This window comes from Hylobates moloch, unplaced genomic scaffold (genome assembly GCF_009828535.3).
Source record: "Hylobates moloch isolate HMO894 unplaced genomic scaffold, HMol_V3 SCAFFOLD_22, whole genome shotgun sequence".
In the NCBI taxonomy this organism is placed as follows: Eukaryota; Metazoa; Chordata; class Mammalia; order Primates; family Hylobatidae; genus Hylobates; species Hylobates moloch.
This window is the reverse complement of record NW_026652297.1, coordinates 13,647,520-13,662,580: the sequence shown is the minus strand read 5'-3', so window position 1 is coordinate 13,662,580 and position 15,061 is coordinate 13,647,520. Positions and strand designations below refer to the sequence as shown.

General features: G+C 37.7%; 1 protein-coding gene across 6 annotated transcripts in view; it reads left to right on the top strand.

The window, feature by feature from the left end:
• The window catches only part of NCK1 (NCK adaptor protein 1), a 91,444-nt gene that overhangs the window by 51,935 nt on the left and 24,448 nt on the right, over positions 1–15,061 (top strand). The window contains exons 2-3 of one of the 6 annotated variants that reach the window (XM_058433349.1): positions 2,371–2,461; positions 4,554–4,613. The exons of 3 other annotated variants lie outside the window; for them this stretch is intronic. The gene's annotated coding sequence lies outside the window, so the exon portion shown is untranslated. Of the gene's footprint in view, positions 1–2,370; positions 2,462–4,553; positions 4,614–7,763; positions 7,860–15,061 lie in introns of those variants that run through there. 2 more of the 6 variants (XM_058433351.1, XM_058433352.1) reach the window with 2 other exon arrangements.

Below are 15,061 nucleotides of genomic sequence, written 5' to 3'. Positions count from 1 at the left end.
GTAGTCAAGTTATGTTTAAAAAATTACAAACCGAATAAACCTCAGAGTTACAAACTAAAGCTACAGTAATACTAGCTTTTATACTTGCCCATGCATTTACTTTTACTTTATATAGCTTCAAATTACTGTCTAGCATCCTTTCCTTTCAACCTGTTTGACTCCACTTAACATTTCTTTATTCCGGTTTTAAATTTAATATTGTTAATTGACAAATCATAATTCCTTATACTTTTCTGGGGTACAATGGGATGTTCTGACACATGTATACAATGTGAAATTATCAAATCAAGCTAATTAACATATCCATCACCTTGTTTACATATCATTTTCATAACGAAGACATTTAAAATGTACTCTTAGTTATTTTGAAATATGTAATACATTTATACTGACTGGAATCACTGTGCTGTGCAATAGGCCTCAAAACTTATTCCTCCTCTCTGAAACTTGATATCCTTTGACCAGTAACTTCCCATCCTGGCTTATCCCCAGTGTCTGGTAAGCATCATTCTACTCTCTGCTTCTATGAGTTCAACTTTTTTAGATTCCGCATGTATGTGAGACCATGTCTTTCTTTGCCGGCTTATTTAATTTAGCATAAAGTCCTCCAGGTTCATTTATGTTGTTGCAAATGAAAGAATTTCCTTCTTTTTTAAGGCTGAATTTCATTGTGTATATACACCACATTTTTTCTTCATTAATCCATTGATGGGACACTTAAGTTGATTCCATATCCTGGTTATTATGAATAATGCTGCAATGAACATGGGAATATAGATGTTCTTTTGCCATACTGAATTTAGTTTGTTTGGATATATACCCAGAAGTGGGATTGCTGGATCATATGGTAGCTCTAATTTAGTTTTTTGAGGACCCGCCATGCTTTTTTTCATAATGGCTGTACTAATTTAATTTACATCCCCACCAGCAATGTGCAAATGTTCGCTTTTCTCTGCATCCTCATCAACCTTTTTATTGTTCTTTTTGATAAAAGCTATGCTAATGGATCTTAGTGTTTTAAATTGCATTTCCCTAATGATTAGTGATGCCGAGCATTTTCTTATGTATCTGTTGCCATTTGCATGTCTTTTTTTGAGAAATGTTTGTTCACGTCTTTTGCCTATTCTAAAACCAGGTTGTTTTCTTGCTACCGAGTTGTCTGGAGTTCCTTATGTATTTTGGATATTAACCCCTTATCAGTTGTATGGTTTGCAAATATTTTCTCCCATTCTGTGTGCTGTCTCTTCGCTTTGTTAATTGTTTGCTGTGCAGTTGCTTTTTAGTTTGCTCCTTTAACATTTCTTGCACAGAAGGTCTAGTGGTAATGAATTTCCTTAACGTTTATTTTGGAAAGTCATAATTTTTCCCTCACTTTTGAAGGACAATTTTGCCAGTATAGGATTCTTAGCTGACAGGTTTTTTTTTCTTCTCCCCTTTGGTAGTTAATTAGACTATTAGACTATATTAGCCCACTGTGTTTTGGCCTTCAGAGTTGCTGATGAGAAATCTGCTTATAATATCATTGAGGATCCCTTATATGTGACAGATTACTCTTACTCCTTTCAAGAGTCTCTGTTTTTGGATAGATTATAATGTGTCTTGCTGTGCGTCTCCTTGTGTTCATGCTACTTGGAGTCTGTTAAGCTTATTGAATATGTATATTTATGTCTTTCATCAAATTTGGGAGGTTTTTAGCCATTATTTTTTCTTTTTTGAGACCGAGTGTCGCTCTGTCACCCAGGCTGGAGTGCAGTGGTGTGACCTTGGCTCACTGCAACCTCTGCCTTCCAGGTTCAAGCAATTCTCCTGCCTCAGCCTCCCAGGTAGCTGGAACTACAGGCACATGCCACCACGCCTGGCTGATTTTTGTGTTTTTAGTAGAGATGGGGTTTCGCCACGTTTGGCCAGGCTGGTAGCCATTAGTTTTTCAAATAATCTCTTTGCCCCTCTTCTTTTGGCATTCCCATAATGTATATGTTGGTTCTTTTGATAGTGTCTGTTTGCCTCTGCTCACTTTTCTTCAGTCTTTTTTTTTTTTTATGTCGTCCTGTCGTCACACTTGTTGATTGTTCTGCTTGCTCAAATCTTTATTTGAATCCCTGTAGTGAATTTTCCATTTCAGTTATTGCCCTCAGGAGCTCCTCAGTTTCTTTTTAGTTTCCTTTGAGATTTTTCCCTCCTCTTTTTTTTTTAAGACAGGGTCTCAGTTTGTCACCCAGGTTGGAGTTTGGTTGTGTGATCACGGTTCATGGGCTCACTGCAGCCTCAAACTCCTGGGCTCTAGCAGTCCCCCTGCTTCAGCTTCCTGAGTAGCTGGAACTTCTTGCGCTGCTATGCTTGGCTAATTTTTTAATTTTTTTTTTTTTGTAGAAGCAGGGTCTTGCTGTTTCCCAAACTGGTCTTGAACTCCTGGGCTCAAGTGATCCTTCTGCCTCAGCCTCCCAAAATACAAGGATTACAGGTGTGAGCCACTACACCCAGCCTCTTTTGAGGTTTTCTATCTCTTTACTCATCTTCCTACTTTCTTTGTACATTGTTTTCTTGCCTTTCTCTGTCTTCTTTTAGTTCTGTGAACACCTTTAAGATAGCTTTTTTAAAGTCTTTGTCTATTAGGCCCATCTTCTGATCTTTCTCTGGGAAGGTTTCTGTTGGTTTATTTTTTTTTCTTTCATATAGGCCGTACTTTCCCATTTCTTTGTATCCCTTTTTGTTGTTGAAAACTGGACATTTGAATCTGCTAATGTGGTAACTGGAAATCAGATTGTCTCCTTTCCTCAGGATTTGCTGGGGGTTTTTTGTGTGCTTGTTTTTTTTTTTGTTTTTGTTTTTAGAGTCTTGCTTTGTCACTCAGGCTGGAGTGCAGTGGCATGATCATGGCTCACTGTAGCCTTGACCTCCTGGGCTCAAAGGATCCTCCTTCCTCAGCTCCCTGAGTAGCCAGGACTACAAGTGTGTGCCACTATGCCTGCCTAATTTTTTAGTTTTTGTAGAGACAGGGTCTCATTATGTTGCCCAAGCTTGTCTAGAACTCCTAGGCTCAAGCAGTCCTCCTGCTTTGGCCTCTCAAAGTCTTGCAATTACAAGTTTGAGCCACTGCACCCAGCCCTTTTTGTTTTTTGATTGTTGTAGGCTATCTCAGATCTTTTCTGAGCCTTTGCCTTTTCCTGGACATGCACAGTGATTTTCTTTTTCTTTTTCTTTTTTTTTTTTGAGATGGAGCCTCACTCTTTCACCCAGGCTGGAGTGCAGTGGCGCGATCTCGGCTCACTGCAAGCTCCGCCTCCCGGGTTCACGCCGTTCTCCTGCCTCAGCCTCCCGAGTAGCTGGAACTACAGGCTCCCGCCACTGTGCCCGGCTAATTTTGTGTATTTTTATTAGAGATGGGGTTTCACCGTGTTAGCCAGGATGGTCTCGATCTCCTGACCTCATGATCCACCTGCCTCGGCCTCCCAAAGTGCTGGGATTACAGGTGTGAGCCACCACGCCCGGCCGCACAGTGATTTTCTAAATTCCCCATTTATATGGTTGCTTCTGAATGTCCTAGTCCTTTAATGTCTGGCTTCCAAAAAGGGAGAAAGAGAAAAATGAAGATATAAAAATAAAAGGCCCTGGTCTTTTAAATCCCCTTCAGCCTGTCTGCAGGGAGCAGTGGCCTCTAGCTATTGGGAGGGAGGTGAAACAATAGGTGCCTGCTTCTGTGTCTGTATCTCAGTGATCAGAAAACGCAGTTAGCTGTCAGAGCATAGATACCTGATAGTTGGAGGACAGGTCTTATTGCCCAAAAGCTGTGGAACACATGCGTGTCTGCCTGGGGGTTGGGGAATGGATAGTCACTGCTGAACTAAGAGCTGAAATTGACTAAAAGTAACAGCAGTTTATTTCCAGCCCTTTCCCTGGAAATTGCAAGCCTTAGAATGTGCTCCAGAGTTCCAAAATACTTAAATAAGACAGATTATACTAGTACAATTGTTGTCTAGGTGGAGAGAAGATTCTTGTTGCTTTCTACTCTGCTTTCTCCCCAGAATCCTCTAATACATTTTTTAAAGGTGTCATTAGAGTTAGAAGAGTTCTTTTTCTCCTTAATTTTGAGGAACTCAAGAATAGTAAGTTCATTATAACTCAAAGAAAATCCATTGGAGACCTTTTATTTAGCTTTCGTCTTCTGTTAGCAAACATTTATAGAAGGAATTTGTGTTTCAGATCTTTTTTGCCCCATAATGTAACAACTAAATGCTTCCAGCTAGAAGATACTGGGACTTGAAATAGGGAGATCACTTGCTATGGTTTGAAGTTCTCTCCAAATCTCATGTTGAAATTTGATCCCCATGTTGGAAGTGGGGCCTAATGGGAGGTGTTTGGGTCGTGGGAGTGGATCCCTCATGAATACATTACTGCCATCCCTCTTGAGTAAGTGAGTTCTCACTATATTAGTTCCTATGGGAGCCAGTTGTTAAAAAGAGCCTGACACCTCCCCATTCTCTCTCTTGCTTCATCTTTTGTCATGTGATCTGTGTACATGCTGGCTTGTCTTTGCCATCTCTCATGGATGGAAGCATTCTGAGGTCCTCACCAGATGAAGATGCCCAATCTTGAACTTTCTTGCCATGAGAATGGTGAGCCAAATAAGCCTTTTTTTTTCATAGATTAACCTCAGGCATTCCTTTGTAGCAACACAAGCAGACTAATACACACCTTAAGGAGGCTTCATCAAGTAGGTCGCATTACTACTAAGGGGTAGTAGTAGTGAGAATGGAGATACAAGGATTCATTTGAGTCCTATTAAGAAGATAAAAGGGGCATGATTTGGTCTGTGGGGGGTTGATGTAGTAGCATTAATTAATCCAAACAACTGGATTTATGATGGTACTTTTTCTTGAATTATAGATCGCAGAAGCACAGAGTATTGTAGGGAAGGGTGTATGAAGTTGTGCCTATGCAATAATATTGTAGAAGTTGCAAAGTTCTTTTATACCCAGGATTTTTAAGTAAGAATGTATGGAGTGTACTGGTTCCCTGTAACTCCAGTAGGTCTTACGGCATGCATGGGCCAAAATGATAATGGGAGGCATGATAAACTTGAATAGGGCTGTATTAGTCTGCTCTCACGTTGCTATAAAGAACTACTTGAGACTGGGTAATTTATAAAGAAAAGAGGTTTAAAAGGCTCACAGTTTCCTCAGGCTGTATAGGAAGCATGACCAGAGCAGAAGGAAGAAAGTGAAGGTGAAGGTGCCAAACACTTTTTCTTTTTTCTTTTTTTTTTTTTTTTTTTTTTTTTGAGATGGAGTCTCACTCTGTCATCCAGGCTGGAGTGCAGTGGAGCCATCTTGGCTCACTGCAACCTCCGCCTCCCGGGTTCAAGCAATTCTCCTGTCTCAGCCTCCCGAGTAGCTGGGATTACAAGTGTGCATCACCACGCCTGGCTAACTTTTGTATTATTAGTAGAAACAGGGTTTCACCACGTAGGCCATGCTGGTCTCGAACTCCTGAGCCCAGGTGATCTGCCCACCTTGGCCTCCCAAAGTGCTGGGATTACAGGCGTGAGCCACTGCGCCCGGCCTAGCCAAACACTTTTAAACAACCAGGTCTCATGAGAACTCATCATGGAACAACAGCTATCACAGAACAACAAGGGGGGAAATCTGCCCCCATGATCCAGTCACCTCACAGTCACCTCCAGTCACCTGGAGATTACAATTCGACATGAGATCTGGGTGGATACACAAATCCAAACCGTATCAAGGGCTAAGTGGTAGAGTCCTAAAACCATTTTGTGATAAAAATGACATAAGCTCATGGAAGGCATGAGGGGGAATTGGAATTAAGTGCAGCAATTAATATGAAAAATACTCAAATGTTATGATTAATCATAGGTTAAATATGTCTGATATTTCAGGTTAACACAGGTTTTATGTATGTGAACTCACTCAAGAGGGATGGCAGTAATGTATTCATGAGGTATCCACTCCCACGACCCAAACACCTCCCATTAGGCCCCATTTCCAACATGGGGATCAAATTTCAACATGAGATTTGGAGAGAACATTCAAGTAAGCATATTCAGGTTTTATGAATATGCTTACTAGAAGAGATGACACAATCTAAACCTTATTAATAATGTAAAGCACGGGGAAATTATAGTCTTAGTGTCCTCTGTGTTAGTTTGTGTATGTTATTTTGGAAATATGTATAACTTGGAGTGACATTGAAATACGATAATTAGATTAGAAGGGTAAGGATCAGAATAATGAGGGTTTAATGTAATGAAAAACTTAGAAAATAAAACTGAGTTTGTTTAGTTCAAAAAATTGAAATTGTAATTTTGACAATAAAAGAGACTTTTTTATATTATCCAGTTCAATTCCCTTATTTTGTAGATAAGGAGATGGAGTTTCTGGGAGGTTGGTATGACAGGCCCTGAGTGATCACTAACGGCAGAGCAGTGGCTACAACCCAAGTGTGTGGCTAGGAGGGAAATTGAATATATTATAAGCATATTTTGCTTATAGGGCCAGCCAAACAGGGCTGAAAACTAGGGTAAGATAAACAAGTTGCCTAAGGTGAAATATTGTACATTTGTAATTTATCAAATGTATTCATATGTAATATGTAAACATAGTATAAAATGTGGAGCATTGCTTCAGTTTATGTGAGAACAGTGTGGCATGTTCTGGGTCAAGCGTGTCCAACCTATGGGCTGCATGCAGCCCAGGACAGCTTTGAATGTGGCCCAACACAAATTTGTAAACTTTCTTAAAACATTATGAGCTTTTTTTTTTTTTTTTTTCTTAATCAGCTATCGTTAGTGTATTTTACGTGTGGCCTGAGACAATTCTTCCAGTATGATCCAGGGAAACCAAAAGATTGGACACCCCTGTCTATGTTAAGCCTCATAGATCTTTCTCAGGCCTGGCCTGGTTCCTATTCTCATTTTTTCCTTGAATCAGATCTCAGAGACTATATTTTACTTTGCATCTTTAAAGTTGTTTTAACCTTCACAATCCTTTGGGGGTTTTTCTCCAGCTTTTGAAAATTGGAGAATCTAGACCATCTTCCTAGTGCCCTCCACCTTACAGTCCATGTAACCAAATATGGAAGCAATTTAGAGATAATAGTAAAAGGGAAATAAAGGATAGCTCATATCTTACACTTTTCCTGTCATGCCTCTGGTTTCTAGTTTGTGACTCCCATTTTATTTTTGAGGGTCAAGTTACCTAGGTCAGTTCTCTCTCCTTAGGTAAAGGTCACGTTTCTTTATTCATAACAGTTCTTTCGCACAGCACTTAGGAGTTAGAGGTGGTTTAGGTTGAATAAAATCTCTGCTTCCACGTCTCAGGAAGATAATTCCCAGAACCTTCACAATGCATGACAGATACATCAGTAAGCTCTCCCCAAATATTATGCTTCCCTTTTTGGCATCACCCTTTGTGAGGAGAATAAGACCAGAATCCTTAGTCTCTATCCTACAACCAGTGGGTGTAAATTTCTTATGTTGCTTCTCTGGATCTGTCCTGTTTTATACCTGACACCTGGCCTGTCCCCAGGATCATTATTCTTTTTGTTCTTTACACCTTTAGAGTTCAAGGCAGGCCGTTTGTTTTTATATTACATTTAAAAATAAATTGTTTATGTGGAGCATTCTGGGAGCTAAGAGTTTATAAAGTGAAAAGATGGGTGGTTTTATTGATCCAGCCAGAGTTGGCTAAATGTATAAACAGGTTTCTTCTGATATTCTTTATAGATACATATCTAAATAATATATACATATTATCTCTTAGTTCATTTCTATTAAGATAAATGAAGATACAGTCAGCCCTCCACATCTCTGGTTCTGCATCCACAGATTCAACCAACCACAGGTAAAAAATATTCTGGAAAAAAAATACACTAATTAAAATATACAAACAAAAAACCCAATACAGTGAAGAAACTATTCACATTTTATTATATTAGGTATTATAAGTAATCTAGAGATGACTTAACATATACAGGAGGTTGGTTGTGCATAGGTTACGTACAAGTACTAGGCCATTTTCATATAAGAGACTTAAGCATCTCTGGATTTTGGTATTGGGGAGGAGGAAACTGGCACTGATTTCCCTTAGATTAACCTTATCCAACCTGTGGCCTGGGGACTGCATGCGGCCCAGGATGGCTTTGAATGCAGCCCAACACAAATTCATAAATGTTCTTAAAACATGATGAGATTTTTTGGTGATTATTTTAAGCTCATCAGCTATCATTAGTTTAGTGTATTTTATGTGTGGCCCAAGACAATTCTTCCAGTGTGGCCCAGGAAAGCCAAAAGATTGGACACTCCTGCCTTAGATACTGAGGGCCAACTGTATTCATTCATGTAACCTTTCTTGGCCTCATTGTCTTGACAAAGTGATATATATTCAGTGTTTTCATTAATGACCATGTAACCACATGAGTATTGTTTATTACTGGCTCACCTCCTATGATTAAATTTCTTTTCTTGTTTAACTTAGTTTTTCTTGAAATTTATAAAGTTCTCATTAAATAAATGATGGTTCATCCATATAATGGACTACTCAGCACTAAAAAGGAGTGAACTACTGATTTACACAACAACACAAATGAAACAAATGCATTATGTTAACTGGAAATGCCAGACTCAGCGTCTACATATAACATTCTGGAAAAGGCAAAACTACATAGGGACAGAAAATAGATCAATAGTTGTCACAAAGTAATGATTGGGGATGGGTTTGAATACAAAGCATAAAGCAATTATTTTCGTTTCTTGAGAGGGAGTGATAGAACTGTTCTTATTTAGATTGTGGCAGTGATTACATAACTCTCTTAAGTGTTTGTCAAATTTTATTCACAACGACCAGTGTAAATCTTACTGTATGTAAAATAAACAGCAAAAAAATATATGGCCCTGTTTTTATCCATCTATTATGTATCATTCCTCAATATATATTGACAGTTTTGCAGATCTTACAAATACTGACAATGTAATTGAATTTCATGTAGCCTCTGGAATCTCCAGTGAAAAGAGAAATTAACATCCTAGTATTAGAAAATAGTTTTGGCTCCATAGACCCCTTAAGAGATCCACTTTAGTAACCCTTTCTTAGAGAACTGCTAGTGTAAATACATGAATAATGCTAGACAAAACACCTGAAAACATGTTCTTTCCCAAACTACTTTTATAAATTCTATAGGTGTAGCTATATATTAATGACACCAAGTTTGTCACATCATTTAATCAGTTATACTGTGTATGATTTGTAAATTCTGAGGAAGGGTACTGTTTGCTGTGTATATAGGTCATGATAAATATGACCTTTTTTGGCAAGTCAGTAGTTATACTCTAAGGAAAATGTAAGGAACCAGCTAGCAATAAAATAAAATTCTAAAAGGAAATCTCTTGTTCAGTTTTAGATTCTGTTGTACTTTAACACATAACTTGACAATTTCCTGCTTCTGATAAGAATCAGCTAAGTAACAATACCCAAGTGACTAAGTGATAAGAATCAGCTAAGTAACAATACCCAAGTGACTAAGTCCGGAAGTTTGGTTGGGATACAGATCTCGCAGTAAACAATGAAGGGGGAGAAAGTCCCCAATTAACTAACTTGGATATGCTGTAAGTAATGCAAAAAGACAAGGCAATTCATAAGATGATTTTATTCTCTTCAGCTTTTTAAACCCTAGTATCTCATCAAGTAATTTTAATTGGTAAATACTCTTACTAATGAAACAACTAATGAAACAGATCCCTCTACTGGGAAAACAAAAAATTACAGGGTAGTCAGAAATAAAGGCTACTTAAAAATTAAGTTTTTTTTCTTTTTTTCTAAAACAGTGTAGGTCAAATAAAATTCCATCTAATTCTATCCACTTTTGGAAATATCACTTTGAAATCATCCCCAATATGAGAAGGCACAAAATAATGACAAAGGCAAAAGTACTGTGCATAGCACATTCACTTATTCATTAACTCAACAAATGTTTATTGAGTAGTTAGTAGAGACCAGGAGACAGAGCCAAGGAATGAGAATAAAGAAAGATAAGCAAAAAGTTTACTCTTAAAAAAACCTCAACTATAATTCTGTTTCTTCGACAAACTTATAAATGTCTTAGACATATAAGACATTACTGTCTATATGATTATTTTGTTAGGCATTACAAAATATTACTTATTACCCCTCTGAACTACAATAAACTGATCCAAGATCAGTATCATCATCCTATAATCTGAAGATTATTACATTTTATCTAAAGAAAGAAGCTATTATGTGACTACAAAAGTAAGAGCAATAATCTTGCTAAATTATGAGCAATTAGATATAAACCACCAATTATGAAAACATGTAACATAATGAATTAATGTCATAACACAGCAAACATGTAAGTACATTAATTGATCTAAGTCTTATATACTATATGGGAATTAAACATAAATGGCCTTATAGTTGATTGTAATCATATTTTTAAATTTCTAAAAAATTGTGGTAAAGACAAATGTTATGAACTGAATTTTGTCCCTTCAAAAATTCACACATTGAACTCCTAACCCCCAGTAGTTCATAATGTGACTATGTTTGGATATAGTGTCTTTAAAGAGGTAACTGAGGTAAAATGAGGTCGTTAAGATGGACCTTAATCCATTATGACTCCTCTTCCTGGTTCACCTGGCTAAAAATATTGGCATTAAGTATATTCACATTGTTGTACAACCATCAATTTCCAGAATAATCTTCATCTTGCAAAACTTAAACTCTGTACCCATTAAACAATAACTCCCCTGTATATAGATAGCCAAACTACCAATCATGTATGAGAGAACAAAATCACTTTCAGATACGCATTCTAAAAAAATTTAATTCCAATATATTCTTAACTCAGGAAACAACTAGAAGATGTGCTCCAGCAAAATGAAGGGTAAAGCAAGAAAAAGTGAGACATAGGATCTAGGAAGCAGAGGAACTGTGGGCAGTAGTTCCAATATTGGTTTCATTTTCTAAACTTTTACTGTGGTATTTGCATCTTTGCTTTATGCAGGGATGTGTGGGGCTTGAGTGGTGTTTATATTGTACTTCATTTCTTAGTGCCTTTGTGATGCTTCTTTGGATATTCCATGCATGTCCAATTTGGGAGAGCCCAGTACTTGTGTTGATCCATAACTAGAATTATAAATGTCGAAGATAAACTGGACACTAGTTAAAATGGTAAGGACAGATTTTATTCAGTAACTATTGCAGAAGGGAAGAGAGTCCAGTGTGAACTCAACTCACTTTTGCCAAAACAAAAGGGGAAGAGACTTTTTAAAGGTTGAGTATGCTAAGGGAAAGCAGGATGGTTTTTTTTGTTTTTGTTTTGAGACGGAGTCTGTCTCTGTCGCTAGGCTGGAGTGCAGTGGCGTGATGTCAGCTCACTGCAATCTCTGCCTCCCAGGTTCAAGCGATTCCCCTGCCGCAGTCTCCTGAGTAGCTGGGACTACAGGCATGCACCACCACGCCCAGCTAATTTTTTTGTATTTTAGTAGAGACAGGGTTTCACCACGTTGGCCACGATGATCTCAATCTCCTGACCTCGTGATCTGCCCGCCTTGGCCTCCCAAAGTGCTGGGATTTCAGGCATGAGCCACCGCGCCCGGCCGCTGAGTGGTTTTTAAGGGCAGTAGGTGGTCCGTGTGAGTAGGCCATCTGGGTTTGTTATTGGCATGTATCTGGAAGAGAAGCAAACATATTTATGACAGGAGGCAGTGATGCACATTAGGCCCACCAATGTTTGGCCCTTACCCTCTCACCAGGGACTGGGAACAAAAGTGAAAGTTATCTTTTTGATTGTTTGCATTTCAAAGAGATAGTTCTCAGGTCCTTGGGAAGATAGTTCTCAGTGGTAGAAGTTCTCAGGTCCTTGGGAAGATAGTTCTCGATGGTAGAAGATTTAAGTCACAAAGAGACAGAGAAGGATTTATAATTTCAAGCTTTCTAAGGTAACTGCTCTAAATGGGGGTTCAGGCGACCATCTGCCTATCACCAGGTTTTGGCTGGAACAAACAGTAAATTCTGGCTGTGTGGAACCTTTTCAGGTAAGGAACTTTATGGAGTTGGAGTCATTATTCTAGGATATGGGGAAAAGATAGGAACAAGTAGTTTACACAGAAAAACAAATGTAAATGTCCCTTAAATATGGGAAAACAAATCACTGTAATAAGAGAAATACAAATTACAACTCTGAAATACTATTTCTGCCCTATTAGATTGGCAAAAATCCAAAAGATTGACAACATAGTTTGTTGGCAAGGCTGTGGGGAAATAATCACTGATATATTGTGTTAGGAATCTTTAAAAATAGTTTATGAATACAGAATTTAGCAATATCTCACAAAATTACACAAACTTTAGCTGTAACTCAGCATTCTTCTATGATTCCAACCCAAAGGTACACTAACAGAAAATCAAAATGACACGTATATGAGGCTGTTCATTGCAGCACCGTTTAATCCCAGAAAATTAGAGACAACCCGTTGGCCATCAATAAGGTCTAGTTGAAGAAAGTGCTCCTTACATAATGAAGCACTCTGCAATTGTTAGAAGTAGTAGATATATTAGTAAAGGAAGTCTCATATGCTGCTGTGGAATGATCTTAAGGATAGGTTGTTAAACCGAAAATGAAAAGATTCAGGCAATATAGTCTATGTCTGTGTGTATGTGTGTGTGTGCGCGCCTGTGTGCATGTATGTGTGTATGTTTTGTTGTGGGGGTAGATAAAAATTAGAATTTTCAATTTTCTTATATATTTTTCTTGAATACTTTCCTTAAATTATTAAAAAAATAGAAACATAAACCAAAACAAATAAATGGCTGTCCAGGCCAGGCGCGGTGGCTCACGCCTGTAATCCCAGCACTTTGGGAGGCTGAGGTAGGCAGATCACGAGGTCAGGAGATCGAGACCATCCTGGCTAACACAGTGAAACCTCGTCTCTACTAAAAATACAAAAAAATTAGCCGGGCATGGTGGCGGGTGCCTGTAGTCCCAGCTACTCGGGAGGCTGAGGCAGGAGAATGCCGTGAACCTGGGAGGCGGAGCTTGCAGTGAGCCAAGATCGCTCCACTGCACTCCAGCCTGGGTGACAGTGCAGTGCAAGACTCCGTCTCAAATAAATAAATAAATAAATAAATAAATAAATGGCTGTCCAGTGGGGTGGATGGGAGAGGGGACAGAAAAGAGAAGGTATGGAAGAAGACCTCTCTAAATGTTTTAAATATGTTTGATATTTAGGCATATTTAATGTTTAAACATTCATATAAACAATATTAAACATAATGTTTAAACATGTTTGATATTTAAACATCTACCTTGCTTGATAGTTTAGCTTTTAGAACCATCCAAATGTTTTACATAATTATGAAACAATTACATTTTAAAAAGGGAAAATAAAGGTGATCTTCAAAAAATGGAGACAAGTGAGCCTAACTCTATATCCAGTTGGTGTTATAACCACACAGAAGTATATATTCTACCTTTTCTGTAAGGTTTTATGTTTTAGGGTAATAGAACGATTAGGCAAAATTTTCCTTTGAGAATAATCACAGTTTTTGAAAGCAGGTAGAGCTAGCACATCATCATTTTTGAAATAGTTGATTTAGGCAGTGATCATCAGTGGCAGGTAAAACCATTGGGTAGAGGTTTGATGGGGGAACTTTATAATAATGGATAAATCAATTCAGTGCTACAAATCTACCATTCAGTCTTAACATCACAGAAAATGGTTCAGGCAGACATAGTGTGCCTCCTAATAAATGGCAATAAGAAGTACACAAGAATACTTACGAATTATTCTTGCAACAATGACAAAACAACCTAGAAAAAGTAAAGCCTCTAGAAATAATTACCAGTTTATAGGAGATAGGGGGGATAGAGGAACACCATGAAAATACACACTAACCAAGTTCACAATGTGGGAAATGCTACAGGACAAGTGAAGCCAGCTTCTTAAATAAATGACATAGAGTGGGGAAAGAGAATGGTGTCAGAGACTTAAAACATGTTAGCTTAAGTGCAATATATCGACTTAGTTTGGATCCAAGTTCACACCAACTGTAAGAATGTTTAAAAAAATACACTTAGCAAAAATTGAATATTAGCATTAGATGAAATAAGTGTTGCAGGAGTTCTTAATAAAGAAACACCTTTTCAAAATGAGCTTTTGAAAATATACTGATAATTTAATTTTAGTATAATTGACTTATTTGCAATCTTATATATTTTTATGCATCAGAAACATTGTGAGTAGATGTTCTATGTTTCACCACACTACCATAAGGCAGGAGGAGGGGAGGTCCATGGCTTAACCCATTTATGCCTAGTGTTCCATTATTGGAACGCTAAGTTTGTGAGAGTTATTTATATCGTGCTCAAGGTCATCACCAAGGTCTGATTCTTCACACACACACAAAATTGCAACCTCCGGCATATATGGGTTAAAAAGGGAAAAAGGTCAAGAGCCCTTGATTTGTTCATTTTCGGGGGTATGGGTTTTTAATCTGTTGGTGTTTAATGAAATCATGGGATTCCAGTTCCCCCACCAAAAATTAGGGGGATAGCTGAACCACAAGGCATAATATTGATAAAGTTGGGTGATAGGTATAGGATTCGTTACACTATTCTCTTCTGTGAATGTTGAAAAGTGCCATAATTATAAAACTTAAAAGCATTGTATAAATTTTTAGTTATTAGAACAGTAATGTAGTAGAATGCTATTTTTGTACATTCTGGGGAGCACTAGATAATATTGGTGATACTTTTGTCACCCTGATAGGTAAAGTATGATATTTCAGTTTAGTTTTCATTTCTTTAATTATAAAGATATTCAGGATCTTTTGAATACTTTTTGACTATTTGTTTTCTCTTTCAGTTTTTACTTTAATTAAACTTTTTATTTTGAGATCATTTAGATCCACATGCAATTCTTAGAAACTTTAGAGCTTATTACGAGATCCAGTGTATGCTTTCCTCCAGTGGCAATACATCTGGCAGAAGTATAGTACAATATCACAGGAATATTACAAGATTTCTT